General features: G+C 48.5%; 1 protein-coding gene across 1 annotated transcript in view; it reads left to right on the top strand.

Moving 5' to 3' along the window:
• DRD2 (dopamine receptor D2) overlaps positions 1 to 27,398 on the top strand; it is a 66,495-nt gene that overhangs the window by 410 nt on the left and 38,687 nt on the right. The gene's annotated exons all lie outside the window — the stretch shown is intronic.

Raw genomic sequence — 27,398 nt, 5'->3', positions numbered from 1 at the left:
ATCAGAAGTTTGTCCGGCCACTCTGGCGCCTTCTACCCGAGGACCGCCCCACCTGCGGTCGGGCTCTCCCCGACTCTCCGTCGGGCCATTTGGCCGGGGACAAGGGGAACACAGCGCTGTCCTCCCGCCTCGCACCCTCTTGGCATCCTTCGCGCCACTGGGGCGCGAATCCTCGCTCTGGGCACCAGCTAGTAAGACTGGGGCGGCCTCCCCGCGGAGCGCCCAGAGCGAGCCCCCCGGAGCCGCGGCTTCACAGGGTGGCCGGCTCCCGGACCATCTCGGGGTGGGGGGGCACTTTCCGCCGGCACCCGACTCTGGGACCCCAGGGCGCGCGGGCAGAGTTTCCAACTGCCCCATAGGGAGAAGGGTTGTTTTCGCAACTCCACATTTATGTGACCTGAGACTTTTCAGTTTCTAAGGACCGAAGCCAAGGGTAGGGGAGAGGCTGGTTCTGGCTCTACTCTCCTACACCCTAATGTGCCGCTTGGTTCTGAATTTACGTTCTCCTTCGTCATCTCGGTTTGAGATTCAGTCGAGGAGGGAGGCTGGGGTTTCAAACCCATCTCGTCCTGGGAATGGGGGTGATGATGGGGGCAGAGGAGGAGGGTGACTCCTACTCTGGAATGGACCAGGAGCCTAGATAGGGCGGTGCTCAGAGACAAGAGACGGCTCTGAGGGCCAGACAGAGCGCGTGCCCATCCCCGCCTTCAGCGGGCAGCCTGTACGCGCTTTCTCTTGAAGAGCAGAGGTAAGAAGGTGCGTGTGTGTCTACACAACAGGCTTTGCCATGGACACAAATCACAGCACTGCAGCTCCATAGGGACAGGCCCTTTCTCTCAGCCATAGGGAAGCTATCTGAGTGAGTCACTCTCGCCCCACCTATTTTTTTTTTTTTTTGTCCTGGAGGCTCCTGTGGTTGGTGCCATGCGAGACACTTTGCGGATCCTCTCTAGTTCCTTCTGCAAATCCAATCATTTCTGGATTTTGACCAGGCTACAGACCTCTCAGGCTAATTCTTGCTCCCCTCTAGGAACTATGTGATTCTCCCCCCTTCAGGTGCAAATACTCTGCTTATTCCTGATTCATCCTGCAGCTTTAGGATCATTTGGGGGAAAAAAGTCATTCTTCTTATTTTTTCTCTGTTGCTGCTATTTGATGGGGGTGGGCAGAGAGAAAGAGAGAGGCCCATTGTGAATGTGATTAATCATAAGAGAATCAGTAAGCCGATTTGCTGGGTCCTGGCCCCCTGTCGTGGACTTCTCTGCTCAGTGTTAACGATTCCTGGCATATTCCTGGGAGGGGGTGTTGATGCCATCCCTGAGATCAGACAGCTGACAGGGAAGACATTTGAGAGGGTTAGACCAAGAGCCAAGCGAGGGCCAGACTGGTTCCAGCCTCGGTCCCCTGAAGAACATTCTCAGTTCCTTGTCTTCCCAGCACAGCCTGAAGGGAAAAGATGCCTGGAACATGGGGTACTCGGATTCGTGGCAGAGGTCTGGGACAGTCTTTCTGTAAGGGCTGGTTTTTGTTTTAATGAACTTTGTGTATCTAAATCACCCGGGAAGATGGTTAATAAAAAAAAAAAAATCATGTTTTTGGTTCTTGTCTGAAGAACTGCTGAATGAGAATTTCAAGCTGAGGCCTAAAAATGTATATTTTAACAATATTTCTGGATGATTCATATGTACATTGGGTTAAGAAATCATCTCTCGTACAAGTTCATACTTCTCGGATTAGAGGGGCAGCATGGTTAAAGCCTTTAATTGACCTCTTTGTCTTTTGTAGTAATGCATGTGCAGCTCTTCGGGTGTGGGACTGGTGGTGAAGGGAACTCCCCCCCCCATTTCAGTCCTTTTACTGCAATAGAGGATGCAGTCCAACCTCTTCTCACAGGATTTGGGCTTTCCTTCTTTCTGAAACAGATTTTTGGCCTCTCTAAGAATCATCAATATGGTTTTACATTGACCTGTATAAATACCAAGGCTCCTTTGGGGGCCGCCCTGTGTATTCTTCTCCCCTCCCCTCCTGGGGTGGGGGGGAATTATCATCTTTCAGTATGCATGTGCTGTGATCTGCTAACCCAGCCACTCCTGAAATGCCAAGAAGTGATTAGTTCAGCTTAGTAGCACGCCACGTTCCCTCAGGCTGGTAGCCACTCGTGCCCTGCTGGCAGTGACATATTGACTGTATTGATTTGGTTCTTGTGCTCCATAAAAGCTCGGAAGCTTGTAGGGGTAAATAAGCCCAGTAATGATGTTTGTGGGCTAGTCAGTGTTCTGCCTTCACCTGCAAGCTTGAATTATGTCTGTCTAGAACAGGCAATGATGTAGGAGAATCTGAACTTGAGAGAAACCCTCTGTTCTTCCTTCTATCAGTAGAAACAAAGGGAACTCAGGATCTCATAGGAAATACAGCCTCCTATATACCTAGGATTGACCTGTCGAAGCTAGACGGGTCTAAGGTCACTGTTCTCTGAGTAAACATGTGTAAGGGGAGAGGCGTGTGGATTCAGTCTGGAAGGAGCTGTCTCCATTTTCCCTGCAAGCAGAAGTCATGCTTTGGTGTGGAGGAAGAAGCCTGGCTGTGACAGTGGCACAGAGTATGTGCGTGGCAGGGGTAGGGGTGGAGAGGAGGATGAGACTTCCTTGAGCCAATCCTGCCCCTTCCAGTGGCTCCTATTTTCTGACCTGCCTCCCACCGCTTCTCTCTCCCTTGTAGCTTAATGCCCATGAATCCCCACCAGGGAAGGTGTTTTAGCACCGAGAAAGGGAGAGGAGAATCGAAGTTGAGGTTCTAGGAGTTCCCATTGTGGCTCAGTGGGTTAAGAACCCAACTAGTATCCATGAGGATGTGTCTTCAGTCTCTGCCCCTGCTCAGTGGGTGAAGGATCCAGCGTTGCCGTGAGCTGTGGCATATGTCATAGATGCCGCTCAGATCTGGCATGGCTGTGGCTGTGGCTGTGGCATAGGCCCTGGGCTGCAGCTCCAATTCGACCTTAGCCTGGGAACTGCCATATGCTGCAGGTGTGGCCCTAAAAATAAAAAAAAAGTTGAGGTTTTATAATGCCAGGACCCCAAACTATATCTCCAGTATCTTCCAGAATCAGGTTGTATAGCACAGATGCCAGTAACCTAAGCTTTGAGGTCTTAAAAAGAACAGGGTGACTGCCTGCTCAGTCCCATCTTCCCCTCAACGCTGCTATCAGAGCCCTAAAATCCTCGGGTTACTTGGACCTCCTCCGACATCCATGGATGCTTCTGCTCCTAAAAAAGGCAGCCTTTTCTTTAGTCCAGAAAGATGACAGTCTCGCTGCTGTTATTCAAATTCTCTACAAAGGCAGTGGTATAAGCGTTCTAGTTCCAGGGCACCAGGATTGAGCTTGTCTAGCCTACCAGGAGCTCTGCTTAGCAGGAAAGCACCCTGCATCCAGCAAATTGCTGGGAAGCCACAGGCAGCAGGAAGGGCACAGCCTGGGTCAGCTTCCCAGCCGGCATCCTCCCCTGTATGGGGCCTCTCACTTAGCTGAACCCCAGTACCATCACTCCCCCTTCTCCTCTCCAACAGGGTCTCTTCTGGCCCTGGGAGGTCTTCAGGCTTCCTTCCCTTGGAGATTATGGATGAGCTCCCCAGCGCCTCAGGATACTCAGTAGAGCCCCTAAGGGTGTGCACGTTGCTTCTATACCAGTTCTGGGTGGTAGACTGATGTTATCTCTAGCCTTTTTAATTACTCCAGTGGTGTCAGCATCTAATGTTAACACACCAGTGCCTCTAACCTGGGCCCCATCACCAATATAATTGAAGATTTCTTTCTTGGTTTTTTTTTTTTTTTTTGGCAATGGAATTGTATTATCTAAATGCATAGGCTCGAAAAATAGCTTGATTATAGTGTCAGTACATGTGGGTGGAGGAGTAAAACTACACGATTCAGCCACTTAGTTTGCTCCTTGTCGGGTCCAGAGAGAGGAGGGAAGCTTGCCCTTCTGGTCTGCACTTTTTCCCCCTTCTTCTCCCTTTCACCTCAATCTGACAAATGGGGTAAATCAACACCCTGGGCAGCTGGGATGTCCCCTGGGAGAGTGCTCCCTAGGAGACATGGGGTTTTTCTCTGGAGGAACAGATGCCTCTGCTGGCTTCAGGGGAACAGGGAGGAGCCAGAGATGACGCACCGGGGCCTAGGGACTCCCCCTTCCCCTGGATGGAAGAGGCTGTGCCTCTGCAGAATCCCAAACTCTGGAGCCCTGGAGGGCACAGGGGCATCTGAGAGCGGGGGTCAGTGTAATAGCGGGTGTGGGAGCCAAGAGCACAAGTAAAGTCTTGTAAGGGGCCCCTTGGAAGTGGCTGATGTTAAATAGGCACGGATAAGGTGTTAGCTTCAGGCCGATGGGCTATTTGTTGTAATCTGACGGCCCTTGCAGGATTTTCACTTTTTCCAGCAAAAGGCAGGGGAATTCTTTGCTGTCTGCGGTGGTGTGGAGGGAAAGGATACAGGACCCCTGGCTGTTTCCCCCTGGAGTCCCCTGAGTGATGTCCGCCTGTTCCCAGACAAGGATGGTTGGTGAGGTCAGGCCCACTCAGCCCCCAGGGGCCCTGTCAATAAGCCTACAGCCAGCTTGGGCAGACCTGCCTTCCAGGGTGCTGTGGCTCCGCACAGAAGGGCAGCCACAGCCCCCAAGGACAGTCCCCTGAGAAGTCTGGGAGCCACAGTGAGTCCTGGGGACTGTTCATTTGTCACTGGGTTCCTTCAGAACCTGCCTGCCCTTCTCATTTCCACCCCCGCCTTGTTGTTACTGTTTGGATCCTAAGTGGCCCAGCAGGGGAAAGGCATTAGAAATGAAATTATTTTTGTTACACGCTGTATAATTGCCTCCTCTCCTTTCTGTTACCCCAGGCAGCGACATCACTAGCAATTCCCCGGGAGCCTTTGGTCTGGGCAAGTGGCTCACTCACAGGCTTCCTTAGCAGGGCTGCTTTTGACAAGCGGTCCTTCTCTCCAGTCCCTCCATCGCTGCCCTAATCATCATAGCAGCCTCCATTTATCGTGCATTTGCTGTGTGCAGGGTACTGTGCTGAGCCTGGGATGTGCATTTTTTTTTATTTCAACTCCTGATCCTGCAACAACTCTATGAAACAGGCTCTGTTGTTGTCCTCATTTGACGGAGGAAGAAGTGGAGGCTTAGAGAGGTAAGTGGCTTGCCCAAGGTCATGGGACTAACAGGGAGCTTCAAAGCCAAACTGATGCTAAAACAATACTTCTCTGTAACCTGTGTAAGTGGCATACAGAATAAGAAAGGGAAAAGAATGATACGGATAAGGGGGCCCTTTCTTTGATAAACTGAACTGACCATGAGCTTTGCATTTGATACCAGGAAAGGAAGAGATAGCAGAGTGGATGAAATGACTTCTTGGGATTCTTAAAGTTGAAGACCATCTAAGAAAAAGTTCTGTCCTCCATCTGAGAGTCTTTGGGTGAAGTGCACTGGGAATGAACTTTCGCAAGGCCTGGGGGCAGAAGGGGGAGGCAGGAGCAGAAAGAGGCAGGGTCAACTCAGCTGGAAAGCTTGAGGGGAGGGGCAGGAGAGGCGGTGTAGCTTTCCCGAAAAACTCTGAGGCTGCGATAACATCACCTCCTGTTTCATACCTCTTTTGAGGTGAACTGAACTGTCATCACGAGATGCAACCCAGACTTCTCCCAACCTTTAGGCCTTTGGTGTTGCTTTCTTATGACCACAGGATGAAACTTGTCAACGTCTCCAACACGAAGCTCCTTGATTTTACAGAGAGGGCAGGGGTGGGATGGCTGGTGTGGGACCCTGCATAGACACAGGAGTAACTCATGAGAGCTGTCTTGGAGGAGAGTGCTTTTCTGGTGGACAGTGACAGTAGGGGCCTGGGTGGCCGCAGGCAAGGCACATCAACTTCTTCAGGAACAAAATAAGAGAACTGTTCGTATGCTGCCTACAAGACTGGAATTCCTAAGATTCGATGGCACTGAGGCTCTACTGAAATGATGGACTAATGGTGTTGACCCCATAATGAGCTAGAAGACTTCTAGCCTGTGTTGTTGAATCTCTCCATGAATTCTATGAATTACATTTACCAGCATTTGGGTCCTTTTTTTAACCCTTTACAAACAGCTTAGTGGAGTTCCTGTTGTGGCTCAGTCGGTTAAGAACTGACATAGTATCCGTGAGGATGCAGGTTTGATCCCTGGCCTTGCTCAGTGGGTTAAGGATCTGGCATTGCCAAAAGCTGCAATGTGGGTCTCAGAGGTGGCTTGGATCCTGCATGGCAGTGGCTGTGGCTGTGGTTTAGGCTGGCATCTACAACTCTGATTCCACCCCACCCTGGGAACTTCCGTAAGTCACAGGTATAGCTGTAAAAACACCAAAAAACAGCTTAGTATGGTAATTAAGGCTGTGGGCTCGGGTTAGACTGCCAGAATTTGAATCCTGACTATTATACTTACTAGCTGTATCGCCTTAAGTAAGTTGGTTAACCCTGTCATCTTGTGTTTCCTCTTTGTAAGTGGGGGTATTAATACTGACTTCATTGGAGTAATTAAGGCATTTAGATATAAGACATTTGCGAGTCCCTGGCAAAAGCAAGCGCTCCATAAATGTTAACTGTATTGACTGTTACTGTTATCATTGTGAAATTTGAGGTTGAACATTTTCAGCCATTTTTCTTTTGCATGGATTCAGCACCTGATTTTACATCTCTGAAATTAAGCATTTTTCTAAAACTCTCACAAAAGTCAAGCTTACCTTTCTTCTTACACTTTCTTTCTTTTTCTTTTTCTTTTTTTTTTTTGTCTTTTTGCCTTTTCTAGGGCCGCTCCCACAGCATGTGGAGGTTCCCAGGCTAGAGGTCTAATGGGAGCTGTAGCCATCGGCCTATGCCAGAGCCACAGCAACGCGGGATCTGAGCCGCGTCTGCAACCCACACCATAGCTCATGGCAACTCCGGATCCTTAATCCACTGAGCAAGGCCGTGGGCCGAACCTGCAACCTCGTGGTTCCTAGTCAGATTCGTTAACCACTGAGCCACAACGGGAACTCCGTTACACTTTCCATTTATCTGCACCACGGTTCTTTGGCACTCGCCTGTCAGAAGCTCTTACTCATCTTGAGCGAGAGGGGTTCCAGTTGCTTGTCTTGCCATTGAATTAGGTTCTGCTGAACTCCCATCTTCTCATGCCCAAGCTGGAAAGAGGCATTGGTCTTCATGGTGATGGTTTTGCACAGCTTCAGTTTTCTTCCTGGCCTCCCAGGTCCTTCATCTGCCTCCTCATGACTGGAGACTTCTTGATTGTCATCATTACGTGGTGTGGTGCACACTGGCATGGACCACTTTTTATTAAAAATGAAAGAAAAGGAGGATATACTGGTGCCCAAGAACATAGAGACTTTCTTTTTCTCCCTGGGTTGAGAGGCTAAAGAACTTCACCCTGAGACGATCCTTACAGCCCTGGCAGAAATGCACACTTTCCATCTTTTGGAGTCATTAATGACAGGAGCAACTGCTACCCATTGTTTTGGATGAAGTATGGTCCTGCCTGAGAAAGGAGAATAGAATACAATAGCTTTGGCTATAAGAGTCTCCCGTCATAAAAATGACTCCTAGTTTATTTTTGGCTTGCTTGCTTGCTTGCCTTCCTTCCTTCCTCCCTTCCTACCTTCCTTTCTTTTGTGGCCATGCCCATGGCATGCAGAAGTTCCCGGGCCAGGGATTGAACCCACAGCACAGCTGTGACCTAATCTGCTGTAGTGACAATGCTGGATCCTTAACTTGCTGTACCACAGGAGAACTCCCAGCATTTTTCTTTTCTTATGAATCTTTCCTTGGGAAGGAATCTTTCCTGATTGACACATCTACTTCCAGCCAGTTAAAAAGGCTCACTGTTTAGTGATGGCAGGAGATTTCTGAGGGCATGCCGATGTCCTGTTCCCTGGTCATTTTCCTCAGGTCATGTGGTCACTCGCTTTTGGACTCTGAGCTCCTACTGCTCTTTGATTCACTAATGGCAGGGTCAGTGAGAGAAATATATTGACAAGCAGAAACCAGCATCCAGGGTCTCAAGCAGAAGAAGTCAGGCCCCTAAAACGGATCCATGTGTCCATACACATCTTCCCTTGAGCAATGAGTACAGCTGAAGGTCTGGAATGGCTCCAGATGGCTTATGGCACAAAGTCTGCCCTTTGGCCAGTGTTCTCTGGTTGAGCTGGAGGGGGTGGTGGGTGGGAGGTGATACCTGCTCTCCATAGATCCATGCTGCTGCCGCACATTCTGGATCCTTCCTGAGTTTCATTCTGTGGTGACTGGCCTCCAAGATGGCCTTCGATGCACCTCACCTCTTGGTATGCACGTTCTTGGGTAATCTTATCTTACATTAAACAGGGCAGACCTGTGTATGGATAGAATAATGGGTAAACGGCAGATGGTGGCTTCTGAGGATAGCTCATAAAAGATACCTTGGCTTTCACCTTTTCTTTTTTGGATCACTTATTCTGGGGAAAGTCAGCTGCCATGTCATCAGGATGCTCAAGCAGCCCTAGAGAAAGGACTGCGTGGCAAGGACCTGAGGTCTCCTGCCAATGCCCACGTGAATGAACCATCTTAGAAGCAGATCTTTCCTCACCAGACCAGCCCTCCAGGACTTGGGCCACTGCCAAGGTCTTAACAGCAACATTTTGAAAGACCCTGAGCCAGAGCCACCCAGGTGTGGTGCCTGAATTCCTGACCCACAGACGCTGTGAGATAATACATTTTTGTCATTTTAAGTCTCTAGGATTTGAAATAATTTGTTATAGGTAATAGAAAACTAGTACACACTCTGAAATTACTCTCCATGAAGTTATTCAAAATTTTCTTCTACAATGACCTGAAGTCTCTTTACTATCCATGTGGAAAGAGGGGTTCCTCTCACTAGACGAAAACTGCCTCTGTGAGCTTTAGGGGGTACACTCTGGTTTTGTTATCCTGAGATTCGAAGGCACTCATGTTTCACACATGGTGATCCTGACCCTCTCAGCCATCATCCTTCTAGACCAGGCTGCTGATTTCTGTGCTCTGCCTTCCCGTGCTCAGTCTTACCCGAACGCCTAATGTGGCAGCCATTCAATGCGCATTTCACGTTTTATTCTTTCATGAACAAAAGTTATGGAGCACCTGCTGTGTACTAAGCACTCATCTTGGTTGCAAATACATCAGGGAACAAAACAAAGATCTCTGCCCTCCAGAAACTTACATTCTGGTGGGAGGAGAAAAATGGTAAACAGTAAATATAAAAAGTCAATTCGTGAATACGTTAGAAGGAAATAAGGATTTGGAAAAGACAAAATCGACCAGGGTTAGGTGATGGGGGTGCCGAGGTGTGGAAGGAAAGGGAAGTTTGCATGATTAAACAGGTGATCAGGAGGGATGTCACTGAGAAAGTGACATTTGAGGAGAGACTGAAAGGATGGGGGAGAGTGTGCTACGTATGTTTCAGAAGGAAGAGCATTCAAAGCAGAGGATATAGTCTGCATGCTTTTTTAGGTATTTTAAAGTAATTCTCTAATTCCCCAAGGAGCAATAGTAATGACCCTCTGCATTTGGAACTCCCTTTTAATGATCAAAACCCACAAGGCAATAGCACTCTCTTTTATTTGTAACTTACTTTCACATACACTCTCCTTGTTGATCCTTACAACAAACCATTGAGGTAGCTATTATAATCCCCATTTCGCAGATGTGGCCACTGAGGCTCAGAGAAGTTAAGTGAAACTTGCTTAGGCTCACAGAGCTAGAGTTACCTCCTTTTGGCAACTCTTGTGCTCCTTTCTTATACTTTCATCTTAAGGCTTCATGCTCATCATTCAATGCTAATCTTTCAGTGCTAATTTTTCTTTTCTTTTTTTCCCGTCTTTTTGTCTTTTCAGAACCGCACCCACAGCATATGGAGGCTCCCAGGCTAGGGGTTGGATCAGAGCTGTAGCTGCTGGCTTATGCCACATCCACAGCAACGCCAGATCCGAGCCACATCTGTGACCTACACTACAGCTCACAGCGCTTTGGGATCCTACACCCACTGAGCAAGGCCAGGGATTGAACCACTGACCTCATGGTTCCTAGTTGGGTTCATTAACCACTGAGCTACGATGGGAACTCCACAATGCTAATTTTTCAATGATGCATTTCTGTCTTCTCCACCAGACTGAAATCTCCTTGAAACAGAGAGTATATCTCAAACTTCTCCAGAACCTATTATAACCTGAAATGATGCTAAGCCCTGAGTAGTCACTTAAATTGTTGGGCAACTGGGAAAATGAGAGGGTGGGCGAGTGATGGCTGACTTTCCCATAGCCTCACTTACTTGAAGCCCAACAGGAGTGTCTGTGGTGTCTGGGGCATCCTGCACAGGTAGAGGGGGTCAGCAATGTGCTTCAGACCTTCCTTTCATCCGTAGCTAGACTCTCTGGCTACCCTTAGCCACGAGTTCATTATAATTTGGCTGGAAATTTTTCACGGTTGTTGTAGGGCACGGAAGTTGGGGTTATTAATAGTTGGCACCTGCTTCAATCAGACACACACATAGAGAAGAAGGCATTGGATGAGCAGTCAAAGAAACACATGCGATGTGTTGGTCCAGGTCCACCTGGGGACTTGAGGACAAACAGGATGGAGCAGTTGTTGGGATGTGGTCTCGGGGCTCTGGGTGGTTTGCTTTGAGGCTGGAATTGGAGTTTGGGGAACTGAGCTGAGCCTTAGTTTAAAACGTACAGATAAACATCATTTATCTGAGACCCTTCAAAAGCAAGAACAGTTTGAACCTATCTTTCCTAAAATCACTTCTAAAAAATGAGAAACCCATGCCCTGTGCATCTAACTGTTCAGTGTAACAAAGTGATTCAGGGGATGAATGTGGAAGCTGATGAAGGCTCAGACCTGCGTTCCACCCATAACCAGCTCTGTGACCCCAATCAAATTACTATAACCTCTTTGGGATTTGGGGTTTTTCCTCCATAGAATAGGGATGACCATGGTGGCACTTACTTCATAAGGTTTTGTGGGAAGTGAATGAGTCATCCGTGTAAAGTGCTTCACCTAGTACCTGACAAGTGATAAGCTCTCAGGCAGTATTCACTGTCATTATTCTTATCGTAATTATTAGCAGGCACTGAAATGTCCACAGGTTCCTTCCCAATCTGTTCTCCAAATCTGATCTTCTTTTTTCTGGAGCAAAGAAGGACATCGTTGCAGATGAGGAAGTTAGACCAGGTGGGACCTGACTCCTAGAATGTTATCCTTGGAAGGACCCACTGTCACACAGGACTAGAGCAGGACTCGAACTCCCTTCTGCCCCAGGGCCCTTTCTGCCACACCCTGCTGTCGCCAGCCTCCAGTGAGAGGATGGAGTATTCAAGGAGCTTCAGGAAACGAAGGGCCAAAGAGTGGAGCCTGAGCAGGGGACAGTGCCAGGTGAGACCAGAGGCATAGGCAGGGGTCAGATTGTGAACCCTCAGGCTTTTTTGATGGGACTCCATCCGGAGAGAAACAAGAAGCCATTTCACAGGGTCAGGCTGTAGGCAGTAGCATAACTCAGTTGATTTCATTTGCATTTTAAAAAATCATAGAGGCTGCTCGGTGAGAGACCTGATGATAAAGAAGGAGATTGGAGGTGGAGCAGCTGGGAGAGTTTCTTTCCAGTTGTCCGGGACAGCCATGCTAAGGCCTGGACTAAGTGGGGCAGTGGATTTGGAAAGACAGGGGTGATTTGAAAAATTATTCAAATTCAACAGAACTTAGTGATTGTTGGACCAAGGAGGATGAAGGGTGGGGAGAAGCCAAGGATGATTTAAGGACAATGAAGCAAAGGAATTAAGGATCTTGAGGAAAGTGTCTGACTGTTGGGCCAGGAATCTGATCCAGGTAGAGAGCAAAGTGAAGACAGGCTGTGGCTATTAAGGGGAGATGAGAATTGGTGGGCTGAGGGTGGGGCCGAGGTCAGAGACCTGGTGTACTTGAGTTACTGAGCATTTTACCTGGGACACGGAGACAGCTGTGGTCATAGCGGGAGAGAACAAACTTCTGATTTCAGAGGGGGGCACTCCTGGGCGATGATGAGGTCCAGGATGCAATCGTGGGCACAGGTGAATTGAAGTGGAAGGTATCCTTGGAGATGAGGGGCTCAAGGAGCTGAGAGAGGCCAAGCTGTTTGAAGCTGATTCCACCTGAGTCAATGGCAGGACCTGGGCTGGAGTGGAAGACAGTGGCCTGGGTGCTAGGATCGTCCATGAAGCAAGGGGAGTGACCAGGAATCTATGAGTATCCCTGACAGAGAGGAACTGAGGGCTCCTGGAGGAGTGGCACATGCCTCAGAGGGTCTTACCAGAGGGCGGAGGAGGTGGTCCTGAGTCGTGCGGAAGGGCTGCGGAGAAGTGGCACCCTTGGTTGAGGCTGGGAGGGGAGGAGCCCGCTCCTGTGACATAGTACACGCCTTTCAGGCCTCTGCACGCCACACCGAGTTTCTCTTCTGCTCCTCACTAGCTCGGGAGCTCACTAGGGTACATCCCTCTTCCTGTCTACAGAGTACGGAAGAGAAAGAAGAGAGGAAAGGAGAAAAAAGGGTGGCGAGTAGGGATAAAGCTGTGGATGAGAGAGCCGCAAGGGCAGGGATTACAAAGAAGAGGAGAGAAGATGGATCTGTGGCCCTTCGTGGTGCTGCGCTCCCTGGACCACATCCAACACGCACCGAGTGGGTCGTCTCCTCTGCTGAATGCTCCAGCCTTTGACCTCAAAGGCTCACAGTCAGCTTTTAAAACTGAGCCCAGGCATCACCTCCTTCCTGATTTCCCTCCAAACTGTCCCCCCAACCTGGTCTAGGAACCCTTTCCTTTATGTTTCCGTAGCACCCGGCATGAGGTTTATCATGCTGTGCTGTAATCCCCTGTTTATACTCTGTTTCCCTACTAGGTGGTAAAAGGAAGTCCTTGCCTCTCCAACCTTAGGTACCAGCTTATTGCTCAGCACAAGGCGAGACTGTGATAATGGGAATCCACCGTACCCCACGTACATACGATAGTAAGATGGGAGGACACACTGTCTTCTGCTCACTGCGGAACTCCCCCATATTACTAAGACAGGCAAGAAAGTTCCTCCAGCAAGAGAATCATTTATTTTCTATTTTTAAAAATGTTTCAGCTACTCCCGAGTTAGGTGGAAGTTCCCAGACCAGGGATCAAATCCGCGCCACAACTGCGACCTGAGCCACTGCAGTGACAATGCTGGATCCTTGACTTCCTGCACCGCAAGGGAACTCCAGCAAGAGATTTAGACTGGCGAGATCCCAGCGTATCAAGGCTGTTAAGAACCGTAGGGATGTAGACTGACTCTTCAAGCACAGAGGAGAAAATTGTGCCCAGAGAGGTGAGCGATGCGTCCAGAAACTCAGGGCTGTTTAGCAGCGGACTAACCCTAGATCCTGGGCCTGCCATGACCCAGCCCATTCCCTAATGCACCATATCCGTGCCCTGCACAGTGCCCTGCACCGTGCCCGAGAGCCAGAGACTGTTGCTACACGGCTTGGCTTGGCCTCAGGTAGCCACAGCCAAAGTTTCCTCAACGTAACTAGCTCCCCAAATCATCCCCTTGTCCTTCCTTCCCATTTTCTAGGTCCAGAGCTGAGTTACTGCTGGAAACACAGAGAAGTGAAATGAAGTAGGACCAAGTTGGTACTTGCTTATTTGGAGGGGCCTGCTGCTTTGAGTGAAAGGGCTGCATTAAGGGCTATTAATGTCCCCGTTTTCTCACAAAGAAGCAGCTTGCAGGCAAGTTGATGCTCGCTTCTTATATGCAAAAACCCTTTGAAGGCCATGTCATTGTCATTCCCAATAACATAATAATAAGGTGCACTGATTACTCCTTTGTCATCCACCAGATCTTAGCACCAGGCGGTGAGGAGGGGACCAGGGAAGGGGGAGTTCCTTGCCCTACACCCTGTACGTGCTTGGTGGCTGGGAGGCTGTCAATACACACTTGTATGAATGAATGAATAAACGAAAGAATACTGTTCGCTTGCAGAGCAGACTGTTATTTGCTCAAAAGCTGACACATCTATCCTAAAGGTGCTGAGTTCCACTATCCTAAAGGAACTGGATAGAACCCAGGCAACCAGCCCCCTGCCTTCCTTTCTAAGCTCTTTTGCTTGACTCTCTAAGCTCTTTGCTTTTCCCAAAGAACAGCACATAGAGAAGGATGGGTGCAAACCTGGGTGGGTTCCCGGAGCCTCACAGCATCAAGAAGCCTGCAGTCAAGATGCCAGCAGAGCTGTTCTCCCTCTGCAGGCTCTAGGCTCTTCCTTGCCTCTTCAGCTTCTCATGGCTCTTGGTTTCCCTGGCTTGTGGCAGCATAATTCCAGTTTCTGCCTCCATCGCCACATCATTTTTGTCTCCCTGTGTCTCTGTCTCCTCTTCTCTTACAAGGCTGCCAGCTGCTGGGTTTCAGGCCTACCCTAGTTCATAATATCCTATCAAGATCCTGAGCTACGTACCTTTGCAAAGACTTTATTTCTTTAAATATTTGTTTTTAAAAAACTTTTTAATTAAAGTATCATTGATTTACAAAGTGCCAATGTCTGCTGTACAGCAAAGTGACCCAGTTGTATATATACATATACAGATACAGATATAGATATAGGTATAGATGTGGATATAGATATAGATACATACACACACATTCCCTTTCTTTTTTTTTTGTTTTTTTGTTTTTTTGTCTTTTTGCTATTTCTTGGGCCGCTCCCGCGGCATATGGAGGTTCCCAGGCTAGGGGTCGAATCAAAACTGTTGCCCACCGGCCTACGCCAGAGCCACAGCAACTTGGGATCCGAGCCACGTCTGCAACCTACACCACAGCTCACAGCAACGCCGGATCATCAACCCCTGAGCAAGGGCAGGGACTGAACCCGCAACCTCATGGTTCCTAGTCGGATTTGTTAACCACTGCCCACGATGGGAACTCCACATTCCCTTTCTTATATTATCTTCTGTCATGGTCTGTCCCAAGAGACTGAATATAGTTCCCTGTGCTATACAGTAGGACCTCATTGCTTAGCCATTCTAAATGTAATAGTTTGCATCTACTGACCTCAAACTCCCAGTCCATTCCACTCTCTCTCCCTCCCCTCATGGCAACCACAAGTCTGTTCTCTATGTCTGTGAGTCTGTTTCTGTTTTTTAGATAGGTTCATTTGGGCCATAATTTGGATGCCATTTATAAGTAATATTATATGGTATTTTTCTATCTCTTTTCAACCTGCTTCACTTAGTTTGAGAATCTCTGGTTATATCCATGTTTCTGCAAATGACATTATTTCGTTCTTTTTTATGGGTGAGTAGTATTCCATTGTGCATATGTACCACATCTTACTCCATTCAGCTATCAAGACATTTAGGTTGTTTCCATTTCTTGGCTATTGTGAGCAGTGCTGCTATGGACAGGCGGGCATGTGTATCTTTTCGAATTGTGGTTTTGTCCGGATATATGCCCAGGGATTGCTGGATCCTGTGCTAGTTCCATATTTCGTTTTCTGAGGAATCTCCGGTACAGTTTTCCATAGTGGTTATAACAATTTACATTCCCACCAGCAGTGTAGGAGGGTTCCCTTTTCTCCACATGCTCTCCAGCATTTGCTATTGGTAGACTGATGGCCATTCTGATTGGTGTAGTTTTGATAGCGTTTCTCTAATTATTAGTGATGCTGAGCATTTTTCTTGTGCCTACTGGCCATTGGTATGTCTTCTCAAAGACCTTATTTCCAAATAAGTTCTGATTCTGAGGTTCTGGGTGGAAATGAACTTGGGGGGCACTGTTCAATCCACTTTAGGGAGCTTCATGCTTCCCTAAGTCCTGGTCCCAAGGGACATCCTTTGCCACTTCTGGGCAGGAGCGTTTCCCTTCAAGACACCTGTTCTTGGAATAGCTGCCCACTTATCTAAGTGAAACCTCAGCTCCTGAGTTAGAAAGCAAATAAGAACAAGAAAGAAAACAATCAGTAAGACTGGGAGTTTGGGATTAAAAGGGATTCACTGACCTGCTGGCTCAGTGGTTAGTAAGCGGGATGGTAGGGTGAGTTTAGAGGAAGAGAAGAGCAGGAAGGGAGTCTCTTGAGTGTTCCAGAAAGGGGAGGCCTGTGAGAGCCTAGATTCCTGCAGCACCTGGGCTCAGGCCCAGTGAGGGTGGCGACTGGGTGCGGATATAAAGTGCCTGCTCTAGCTGTAAGGAGCTCAGGGATGTGGAGTTGGTCACTCAGCAGTCACCCCACAAGCAACCATTAAGCACTACCTCTGTGCCAGGTCCTCCGTCTAACGCTCTCATTTCACAGGTGACAACACTGAGGCCCTCATCGGCCAAGTGAATGATCCAGAGTCCCTTGGGGGCAGAGTCAGGACCAAAATCCAAGTCTTCCAACTCAGTGGACTTCACACAAAGCCATCTTTTCCTCTCACACCCTCCACTCTGCCATGGAACCCTTGGTTGGCACCAGGGACTAGTAATAGTAATAGCAGCCCCTGAATCTGGATAGGGCTTGATCAGGCACAGCATGTGTCCCCAGAAGTCATTTTCCTCCTGCTCCCTGAGGTGATGGGACTGGAGGCGACAGTGCGGGGGGCTTCCTGACTCCTGCTCCAGAATTCAGCTTTTCTGGGAGTGGAGGAAGGGAGGCACGGGATTTCCCTGGAGGGAAGGAGAAGGTCTGGGCCCACAGACAGAGGCGAGCAGAGACTTGCTCTACATTACAAACCATAGACCCCGAGGGGACACCCATCACTGAATCTGTCCAGGACCTGGGAGATGCTGACGGTGCCAGGGAGCTTTCTGGGCCATTGGCATGAATTACATGCCTGCAAATAAGAAACCCCCAGCCTTGCAGATTCACCTTCCTGGGGGGTCCTGCCTTAGAAGCCAGTGGGCCAGCTTTTGGAGCTGCCTGTAGTGTCTCCCAGGGGAGCTGGGCCCTCCGAGTCTGCCCTCCGGGCTTTGCAGCCCGGATGCTCGTCTCTAATGACCTGGTCCATGGTAGATGCTCAGTAATGATGTGTTCAGTGACTTGAGTGAGCCTGGAGTGAAAAGTGAGTCCCCTCGCTGTGACAGGTGTGTAGGGGGTGGGGGTGGGGGTGGGGATATAATCAGGGAAGAAGGGGCTCTCGGCCCAGCTTTGGGACTTGAAGCCTCAAAGGCTCAGTCTCAGGCCTGGCTTAGGACCTGCCCCAGCTCCCTGAGCCTCCAGAATGCCAGGGCCTCCTCTTCTCTGGTTTCCTGAGCAGTTACCTGCCCTCCACAGCATCTCCCCACTCCGTCTCTATGGTAATGTCGTAGACACAGAGGTCCATGGTAGGGGAGAAGTGGAAAGGGTAAGAACAGGAGCACATGTGGTCAGCGGGGGTCCACAGCAGGTGAGGGAAGGTGCCTCTATCAGGGCTGGCAGCGGGGGCAGGGCCGGGGCTCAGGGCCCCACAGCATGCCCCCGGGCATTAAAGGAAAGAAGCCAGGAGCTCTTGAACAGCAGGTGGAGGGGCTTTGGGAGGCTGGCAGTCTGCAACTTCCCTGGATTCCCCACAGGGTCCTCAGCACATGGCACTGGCTGCTTGGGAGTGGCACTGGCTGGGAGCAGCCGGATAAATTGGGATAATGGTCCAAAGGAGCAACGTGTCTGAAGACAGCTGAGTTGATGGTGTCTCTAAGCATAGCCTCTGACTTGTAGTCCACCAGACAGAGACCCAGGAAAACCAAAAGCGAAGAAATCAAAGGCAGAGCTGGAATGCAGTGTTGCTGCCAGACCGTGGTGCTGCTCCTTCCAGCCCAGTGCCCCATTTCTTGGCAATCCAGTCTGGCAATTTGCTAACTGGCTGGGCTTTCTGTTATGCAACCAAGACCCATATAGACATTTATAGGGGTCCCGAGAGTCAGGAGTCCTAGGTTCTAGCCCCAGAAAACATTTTGACATTGGCTAAGACAGTAGGGAAGTCTTGGTTCAAGACATTGTCATAGGGGTCAAGGCTATAGCGAAAGGGGGGTGAGGTCTGCCTCAGCTCCGAATAGACACAGGTAGCTGGGGGTTTCCTACCAATGAGCAGAATGGAGCAGGGCTGGGGGGACAGTGGATGGAAGGTGACTAGGAGGAGACATCAGGAGTACGGGGATGGTTGATGAACTAACTCAACAGGATTCTTTTTTTTGTCTTTTTGTTGTTGTTGTTATTATTGTTGTTGTTGTTGCTATTTCTTGGGCCGCTCCTGCGGCATATGGAGGTTCCCAGGCTAGGGGTCGAATCGGAGCTGTAGCCACCGGCCTACGCCAGAGCCACAGCAACGCGGGATCCGAGCCGCGTCTGCAACCTACACCACAGCTCACGGCAACGCGGGATAGCCAACCCACTGAGCAAGGGCAGGGACTGAACCCGCAACCTCATGGTTCCTAGTCGGATTCGTTAACCACTGCGCCACGACGGGAACTCCTCAACAGGATTCTTGCTGAGGGCAGGCCAGCGTGATCAGGTATCAAGAATGGGAGTTCCCTCTCAACGGACAGCAAGATTCTTGCTAAAACTGGGCCGGGCCAAGGATAAGGTCTAGTTGAAAAAAGGTTTCAGAGGAGCCTTACTAAAGTTTGGTGAACTCTAATCAGATGGCTTAGGAATATTTAACTTATCCTTATCCTCTGATTCCTACTTCTCCAGTGATGGGATTGGATAAGGTCCCTTCCAGTGCAAACAGACAGTGACCAGTAAGAGCTGTTGTAACTCCATCTCCCTTCACTGGGAGCTGCATTTGAGAGTCACAAACGTTGCTTTGAAACACATCCACCATTTAGGTGTTAATTTTACAATGGGATGCTTTCTTGCCGACAGTAGTCTTTACTTTACTCAAGTGAGTAATATCTACCATTTAAAGACCCTAACTGTCCTGTGCTTGCCACATCATCTTTAATTCTTGTGACTGCCATAAAAGATAGGAGTTATTATCCCATCTCACAGATGAGAAAACGAAGGCTCTGAGATACGACGGAAATGTACCCAAGACCACATGGGTGCTAGGAACTGAAGCAGATATTGAACCCAGGTCTGGCAGGGACAGCGGCCCCCGTCTGCCCCTGGGGCCACATAAGTTCTCCCGCTTCTGGGGCCACATAAGTTCTCCCGCTTCTGGGTTTATCTCCTTCACCTTTATTGCAGTACAGGCCACAGTGTACCATAGCTCCCCTCTGCCTCTCCACCGCACCCATCCCTGCCCCTAGCATGTGAGGTCATTTAGGGCCACTTCCTGTCCTCGGTGTTTAGTAGACCCTGTACATTTGTAGAGTGGATGTATGAATGAAGGTAGGCATATATTCCAAAAATCTGGAACTTGGAGAAACTGGTGTATATATATATATATATATGAATTATATAGTATATTTTTATATATGTGTGTGTATATATAATGTCAATATATAAAATATGTAAGTATATAAATATATATTAGTCCATAGCGCAATGCACAATGATAGAAATTCAGTGAATTCTAATTCATATGCATGCTCACACACACACACACACACATAATCAGTGCTTGTCTGGGGCAGTATCCACACAGCACAAGTTGTGTTGGACCAGTACGTTTTTTCCCAGATCATGATTGATACATATCCTTTCAAATAAATTAGTCTGGTAATCTTAGCGGCCGCATGTGGAGGAAAAGTCAATGGGCGCACCCATGCACGGGTGACCCCCACGGCCTCTCCATCAAAACCCTTCAAGGGCTGTGTCTCCCCATGGCACAAACATTCAGAAGCAGTAAACACAACCTTTTTCTCATTTTTTTCCTCAGGGATATTTGGAGACCTACACCTGGCATTCCCTGTCATGTGGGCCAGAGATTACAAATGCAGGAGAGTCAAGGCATGAAATAAGGAAATTAGGGAGAGAAGCATGTATCAAAACATGAGGCCTGGAAAATGAGTTTATAATTTAAGAGATTACACATGTGTGTTTACATATAAAAATTGCTAAATACTCAGGTTAGAGACCATTTAACCAGTTGAGCTATTGCCTCAGGCCATTGTTTTTCCAATTACTGGCCTTGGCTGTGTTGCCAGCTAGCTGGGAGCCCCAGGGGGAGCTAAGAAAATCTTGTTCTGTCCTTTTAATTCCTTTTCAAGAGTCTTGCTGCCCCACCGGTGCAGGGTCTAGGAGGGCGCAGGTCTATGGGGCTCCTCCCCAGCCCAGGCTGGTCCTGGTGGGCAGTGGGTAGCCCTGGGCACCAGGGAATCCTGGTAGGTCCAGCTTCTGGGTCTGGGTGGCCAGTGGTTATGGCTTTAATGAGCAGGGCCTCGGTGGTGGTGACAAAGCCCATCAGCCCCTTGGAGCTGCTACCTGCAGAGGGACCAGGAACAGCCTCAGACCAGCAGCCTGGAGCGCTGCCACTTGGATGGCACGTAATTTCCAAACGAGGTCCTTCTGAGGCTTGGATGTTGCAGGGCAGAAGCGGCTCTGGTAGAAGAGGCAGAAATCGGACAAATGGAAATCTTACACGGGCTGTGATTTCATTCATAATCAGCGCCCGGGTTTCCCTCTCCCTCTCCCTCTTTTTCATTAAGATGCAAATGGAGATTTTGTGGTCGGAAGTCCCACTGCTCTGGGGCCTGGTCCTGAGGGTGGTGGTGGGGAGGGATTCCAGCCCAGGTTCTGGGGGTCCCAGAGATATCGGATCCTGGTAGGAGGAGGCGGAGGGGTGTTGGAGTCTGGCTAAGAGCCAGTTCCATTGCAGAGTTTTCCACTCCTCAGAAAAGTGCTATCAGTTCTGGAGATGAATCCTTAAGTCCCCTGCCTGGAAAGATAGAGACATGTACAGACCACTGAGAAGTGCTGCCCGAGAGCACAGGGTCATTGTTTTTATTGCTGGGCGATGCCCTTCTTTCTGTTTACTTGTACTTTTCTAAGATTGAAAGAATGAATTTCGCTGAATAAAGCAACACCTTGTATGCGGCATGTATCCTTTGATCATTCAGACCCACTTTGATGCAGTCTTCATCTTACGGATGTGTCCGCTCAGCACAGAGATGGAGTGACTGGTCCAAGGAAAGGGCCCCCTCAGGATGCAAATGCAGCTCCCGTGCATTCCCCTGCCCCTTGCACATGCGTGTAAGCTTTGAGAAGGAGGATGTTGTCTTTATTGTCACCCTGCCAAGGCCTAGCAACGTTCTCTGCACACAGTAGGCACAGGTGCATATTTATTAAATAAAACGAATGCATTCCTTTTTATTTATTTATTTATTTTTGTCTTTTTAGGGCCGCATCTGCGACATATGGAGGTTCCCAGGCTAGGGGTCGAATCAGAGCTGTAGCTACTGGCCTACGCCACAGCCACAGCAATGCTGGATCTGAGCCGCGTCTGCAGCCTACACCACAACTCATGGCAATGCCGGATCCTTAACCTGCTGAGCCAGGCCAGGGATTGAACCCGAAACCTCGTGGTTCCTAGTCGGATTCATTAACCACTGAGCCATGACAGGAGCTCCCTGCTTTCCTTTTGAGAATTCTTGTAAAACTACGTAACCTTGTCCTCATTAGCTACGGAGATGGGGGCAAGGCAGGGACATTTTGTAAGTCTCCCTTTCCTTGTGGGAGAATCTTAAAGGCCTGTCACCTCCAGAACTGGTCGAATCTTGAATTGTCTGAGGTGTGTCTCGTCTATGGGGTTGACTGCCTCTTGGATGATGCGCACAAAGGCCCTCGGCGAGCCCTGTGGTTTATTCATTCATATTTAGGAGAACGAATAATGAATAGGAGGAGAGGGGAAGGTAAATCCCATTCGGAACCACTGTTAATTTCTTCTTCTTTTTCTTTTCTTTTCTTTTTTATTGTGGTAAAAACCCATATGACATAAAATGTACCATCTTAACCGTTTTTAAGTGTACAGTTCCCTAGTGTTAAGTATATTCACATTGTTATGTAACAGATCTCCAGAACTTGCTCATTTTGTGATACTGAAACTCTATACCCCTTAAACACAAGTTCTGCATTTCTCCTTCCCCTCGGCCCCGCACCTGCCATTCTACTTTCTGATTCTATGAATCCGACTTCTCCAGATGCCTCCCGTAAGTGGAATCACAATATCTGTCCTTTTGTGACTGGCCTATTTCACTTAGCAGGATGTCTTCCAGGTTCACCTGTGTTCTAGCACACGTGAGAGTTCCCTGCCTTTTCAAGGCTAAAGAGTATCCCATGGTGGAGTGCCCATCGTGGCGCAGTGGAAACGAATCTGACTAGGAACCATGAGGTTGGGGTTTGATCCCTGGCCTCGCTCAGTGGGTTAAGGATCCAGCCTTTCTGTGAGCCGCAGTGTGGGTTTCAAACGCGGCTCAGATCTCAAGTTGCGGTGGCTGTGGTGTAGGCTGGCAGCTGTAGCTCCGATTCAACCCCAACCCCTAGCCTGGGAATCTCCATATGCTGTGAGTGCGGCCCTTTAAAAAAAAAAAAAAAAAAAGGCAATAAGGAGTATCCCATGGTATGTATATATCACATTTTAAAAAGTCCATTCATCCCCCCATAGACATTTGCGTTTCTTCCCCCTCTTGGCTGTTGTGAGTGAGTGAGTAATGCTGCTGTGAACATGAGTGTGCAGACCTCTGAGATCCTGCTTTCAATATTTTTATTTTTATGTATTTATTTATTTTGGCTGCTCCTGTGGCATATGGACGTTCTCAGGCCAGGGGTCAAATCTGAGCCACAGCTGCAACCCCTACCACAGTGAGTTAACCCCTACCACATTGAGTTAACAATGTGCCACAGTGGGAACTCCCTCTTTGGGGTATACTTTTAGATGTATACCCAAACGTAGGATTGCTGATAACTCAGTTTTTAATTTTTTGAGGAACCTCCATGCTGTTTTCCATAGAGGTTCCATTTTACATTTCCACCAATGATGCACGAGTATTTCGATTTCTCCAAATCCTTGCCAACATTTGTTATTTTCTGTTTTTTAAATAGTGGCCATCCTAATGGTGTGAGATGATATCTCATTGTGGTTTTGAGCTGCATTTTTCTAACGACTAGTGAGGATGAACATTTTTTCATAGATTCATTCATTCGTGATGGAGCTGAACCAGGATCTTCAAAATGGATAATAAAAAGGCAGATATCATGGGGTTCCTTGGCCTGGGTCCAGGGAATCTGGTTTTCAAAAGGAGACTGAGTAGAGGATGAAGCTTTTCTGCTCTCCCCTTTAGCCAGGACAAGGTACCAAGGATGCGCTAATCGGCTCTTGATCAAGCTCACTGGGCCCTGACAGGGGAGGGGGGGGGTAGTCATCAGTTACAGAGGAGAACATCCAGGGCTTTAGAGTGAGACCAGTTCAAATCCTAAGTCTGCCTTCCTTGGCTGTGTGACCTGGAGTAAATTACTTAACTTCTCTGAACCCTAATTTCCTCATCTGTAAACTAGATTTATTGTGAGAGATCCATGTGGTTTTGTGCTGGTAAATGTTTTAACAGTCAGCTTTCTAAGAAAAAAAATATAATATTCTGGTTTGTAGCATGTACTGATTTTATTACGCAGACACTCAAACTGTGGCTGATTTCCAGCTGCCGCCTTGGCGTTGGTCTGAACGCAGTTGGGAGGAGGGGTCTACACAGCCAACTCCATCTGGTCCAGGTGTCAAATGCCCTGCCCAGGATTTGGCAGGTGTCAGGTTCTCAATCAAGGTCAGTTTCCTCTCCTCCTACTGCAGGGTCTTTGTGTGACTTGAGAAAGAATTCTTGGGTTTATTTAGCAGATATGTATCGAGCTCCTATTATGGACAAAACCCCATTCTAGGAGCAGAGTAGAGGGGCATGAAGAACAGGCAGGGGCTTTGTTTTGAGTCTGTGACTTTCAGAGACTCCAGCTTGGTTAAGTGACCCTCCCGTATGTGCTGTCATCTCTCTCGTGCAACATTTTCATCACCTTTGTGCTCGTCTCCCCCATGGAGCTGTGATCTCCCTGAAGACAATGACGGTGTCTTCATGTCTGCATCGCCTGGCACCTGGAAGCTATTCAATAAATATCTGTTGAATGATCTCTTAAACCTGAGAGCTACCTGAGGAGGAGACAAAACTAACCCATCTGAAGCATTCAGAGAATGATACAAGATTAAGAGTCAATCATGATGACAAATTCTAATCTGATAAGAATCTTACTTCTTCAAAGCGTTTTCAGTTAAGACAGGGAATGCTTATTGAATGTTTATGGTGTGGCAGCAAGAATCACTCAGCACACTGTCTCATCTAGTCTTTGTAACAACCCAGTGGAATTGGTTCTGATAACATCATCATCCCCATTTCACGTACAAGTGAAACGAGCAACAGCAGTCAAGTAGATTTCCCACTATTTTTTTTTTTTTTTATTGTTGCTATTGTATGTGTAGAGCCCGGTTGTGAACCTAAGACTTGATCTTTGCTGCCCAAGAAGTAGAGAAAGGGGTTGTTATTTCCATTACAAAATCTCCCCTCTGTAAAGGTGAGAAAACCGGCTTCTGTAGGGAGCGACTTGTCCAAAGTCATGCAGCTAACATGATGCAAAAGCGGGATTAAGACTTAGGTCTTCTAAGAGGATAATAAAGCATGCTGTGAGGCACTCCACACAACGAAGGCTCTTCCAGAGAAGGGCAGCATTGCTGGGATGTAGCTGGACCCTCGGGAGCTGGAGGTTGACCTGAATCAGCACGTGTCATCCTCCTGTCCTCAAACACAGAGACGCATACAGCTGCAAAGTCACAGACACATAGACACATACTGACACAGACATACACAGACACATAAACACACACAGACACACACAGACACAGAGATACATACACACGCAGAGATACACACAGACACAGACATAGAGACACACACACGTCCTGGTGGCCCTGATCCCTGGTCTCCAACGTGGAAAGCAAGTGGCTAATGTTCACATGAGCTCACCCCATCTCAGGGAGACGCCATGGGAGACATGCTTGGCAACAACTGCTGCTTCTCCTTTGTGCATGTTTGTTATTTACATAGAGGATTCGCCGGCCCCAGGGTTGCCCAGACAGTGTTGACCTTTCTCGTGACTTTCATCTCTGATCCCTGGAGAGGTTGTCGTGCTGCCAGTTACTTGGAAAGTGCCTCTCCACCCCGACCCTCACCCCCACAATCTGGAGTCAGCAGCCTCTCACTCCTAGGGCAGCCCTGCAGCCACAAGGGTGGAGCCTGAAGCCATGAATGCATGAATCTCCTTTCCAGGAGGTAGTGCGTAAGTTGTGTGCCAGGCTGGCGGGTGTGTGAGCCGAGTGCGCTGGGCTGGCCGGGATCCCAAGGAGGGATGGAGCCATGAGGTGGTGGGTTCCCTGCGCCATCACTAGCTGCTGGATTCTCCTGTCAGTGCTTTATTTTTGAGTCATGTGAGCTGTTAAAGTAATACTTTTCAAAAAGTTAAAAACATGTGTCTCAAACAATTTCATGTCGGAGTTCCCATTGTGGGTCAGTGGGTTAAGGACCTGACATAGTGTCCATGAGGATATGGGTTCGACTCCTGGCCTTGCTCAGTGGGTTAAGGATCCAGTGTTGCTGTGGCTGTGGTGTAGGCTGGCAGCTGCCGCTCTGATTCCATCCCTAGCCTGGGAACTTCCATATGCCACAGGTGCAGCCCTACAAAGAAAAAACAAACAGAACCCCCCAAATTACAGGTCAACGATTTATGTATTTAACTCTTTAGCGAGGAAACCAGTGAGATGACAAAGCTAGGTTCAAAAGAGGATAAAAGAAATAAATAAATATGTATATTTTGCAGTGGAAGAGAGGAAGCAAGCTAGAATAAGATTGCTAAAGTAGATACAAAAATCATTATCTGGAGTTCCCATCGTGGCGCAGTGGTTAACGAATCTGACTAGGAACCATGAGGTTTCGGGTTCAATCCCTGCCCTTGCTCAGTGGGTTAACGATCCGGCGTTGCCGTGAGCTATGGTGTAGGTTGCAGACGCAGCTCGGATCCCGCGTTGCTGTGGCTCTGGCGTAGGCCGGACCCCTAGCCTGGGAACCTCCATAAGCCGCAGGAGCGGCCCAAGAAATAGCAAAAAGACAAAAAAAAAAAATCACTATCTTACAGGGCAATAAAATCATAAAGTTTGGGACCATCTTCTCTACTGGATGGCAGTCATTTGCATATTATCAATTTTCTCCCTGTCAACATCTGGCTTACAAGGTCAGGCCCCTTATGGATAGCGAACAGTAAATAAAACATGACACCCCCACCTAGGGAGTCAGAGGAGGGTCAGGTGGCCTAGCCTTATTTCCAGGGTTTCTTAGCAGCTCAAAGGAATCCAGCTGGCCCTGTGCTATAGGGGATTCTTCCAGTTGCTGTGGGTGTCTAGTGCAATTACGCACTCCAGAGCTGGAGAAATGACCACAGGTCAGCTTCGGGGAGCCCTGGACCTGGTGTGAGAAGAACCAAGCTCAAAATCCCACTGATCATCTGACCTCCAGAAGCCCCTCCTAGGACTGGTGGACCACAGTGAGGTTTGGGGTTTCCTGGGTCTAGTGTCAGTTCAGAGCCAGTGTACAGTACAGGCAGAGCTCGGAGGCACTGCAGGTTCGGTTCCAGGCCACCCACAATAAAGCAAATATCTCAGGAAAGGGAGTCACATGAATTTTTTGGTTTCCCAGTGCATATAAAAATCATGTTTACACTATACTGTAGTGTATTACATGCAATAGCATTATGTGAAAAGAAATGCACAGACTTTATTTAAAACATACTTTATTGCTAAGAAATGCTGTTATCTGAAAACGTGGGGTTGCCGCAAACCCGCAATTTGTTAAAAAGAAAAAAAAAAGCGCAGTATCTTCGAAGTGCAATAAAACGAGATAGGCCTACAATTCCTGAAAAGTCAGATTATTTCCTTTTCTTGGCTGTGCAGTCACCCGGGTAACAGGCTGGAGATCCTTCGGGGGGGAGGGCTGGGAGAAAGATTAACTATTCATTTTTTGCCATGTAGTCAGGCTCTTCCTCCAGGGGATCTGGCCTCTCCTTTCTTCAAGGGATTCTGGGTAAAGAAATTGGCTCAAGACTGGGGATTGAGTGAGAGGTGACTTTCCTTTTGGGGGATTCAAGTTAGACGCCTGTTCACTTGACCTAGAAGACCTCCTCTGCTTGTACACATCAAGCGAGAGATTAGTAGATACCTGCTTCCTTCCCTCTGGGACACTGTGATCGGCCAGGGGTCCCTGGGAGTCAGACTCTTCTGATGGCTGCTTTGACTCTGCTGTCCCTCAGAGCCTGGAGACCACGTGCATGCTGGGGAAAGCCCATGATAAAGACTGAGGTGTGAGTTCTGATTCTGCCTTGGCCGCTAACTAGCTGGGTGATCTTGGGCAAGTTA

This window comes from Phacochoerus africanus, chromosome 11 (genome assembly GCF_016906955.1).
Source record: "Phacochoerus africanus isolate WHEZ1 chromosome 11, ROS_Pafr_v1, whole genome shotgun sequence".
NCBI lineage: Eukaryota > Metazoa > Chordata > Mammalia > Artiodactyla > Suidae > Phacochoerus > Phacochoerus africanus.
The sequence above is the reverse complement of the archived record's forward strand: the minus strand, read 5'-3'. Positions and strand labels throughout refer to the sequence as shown.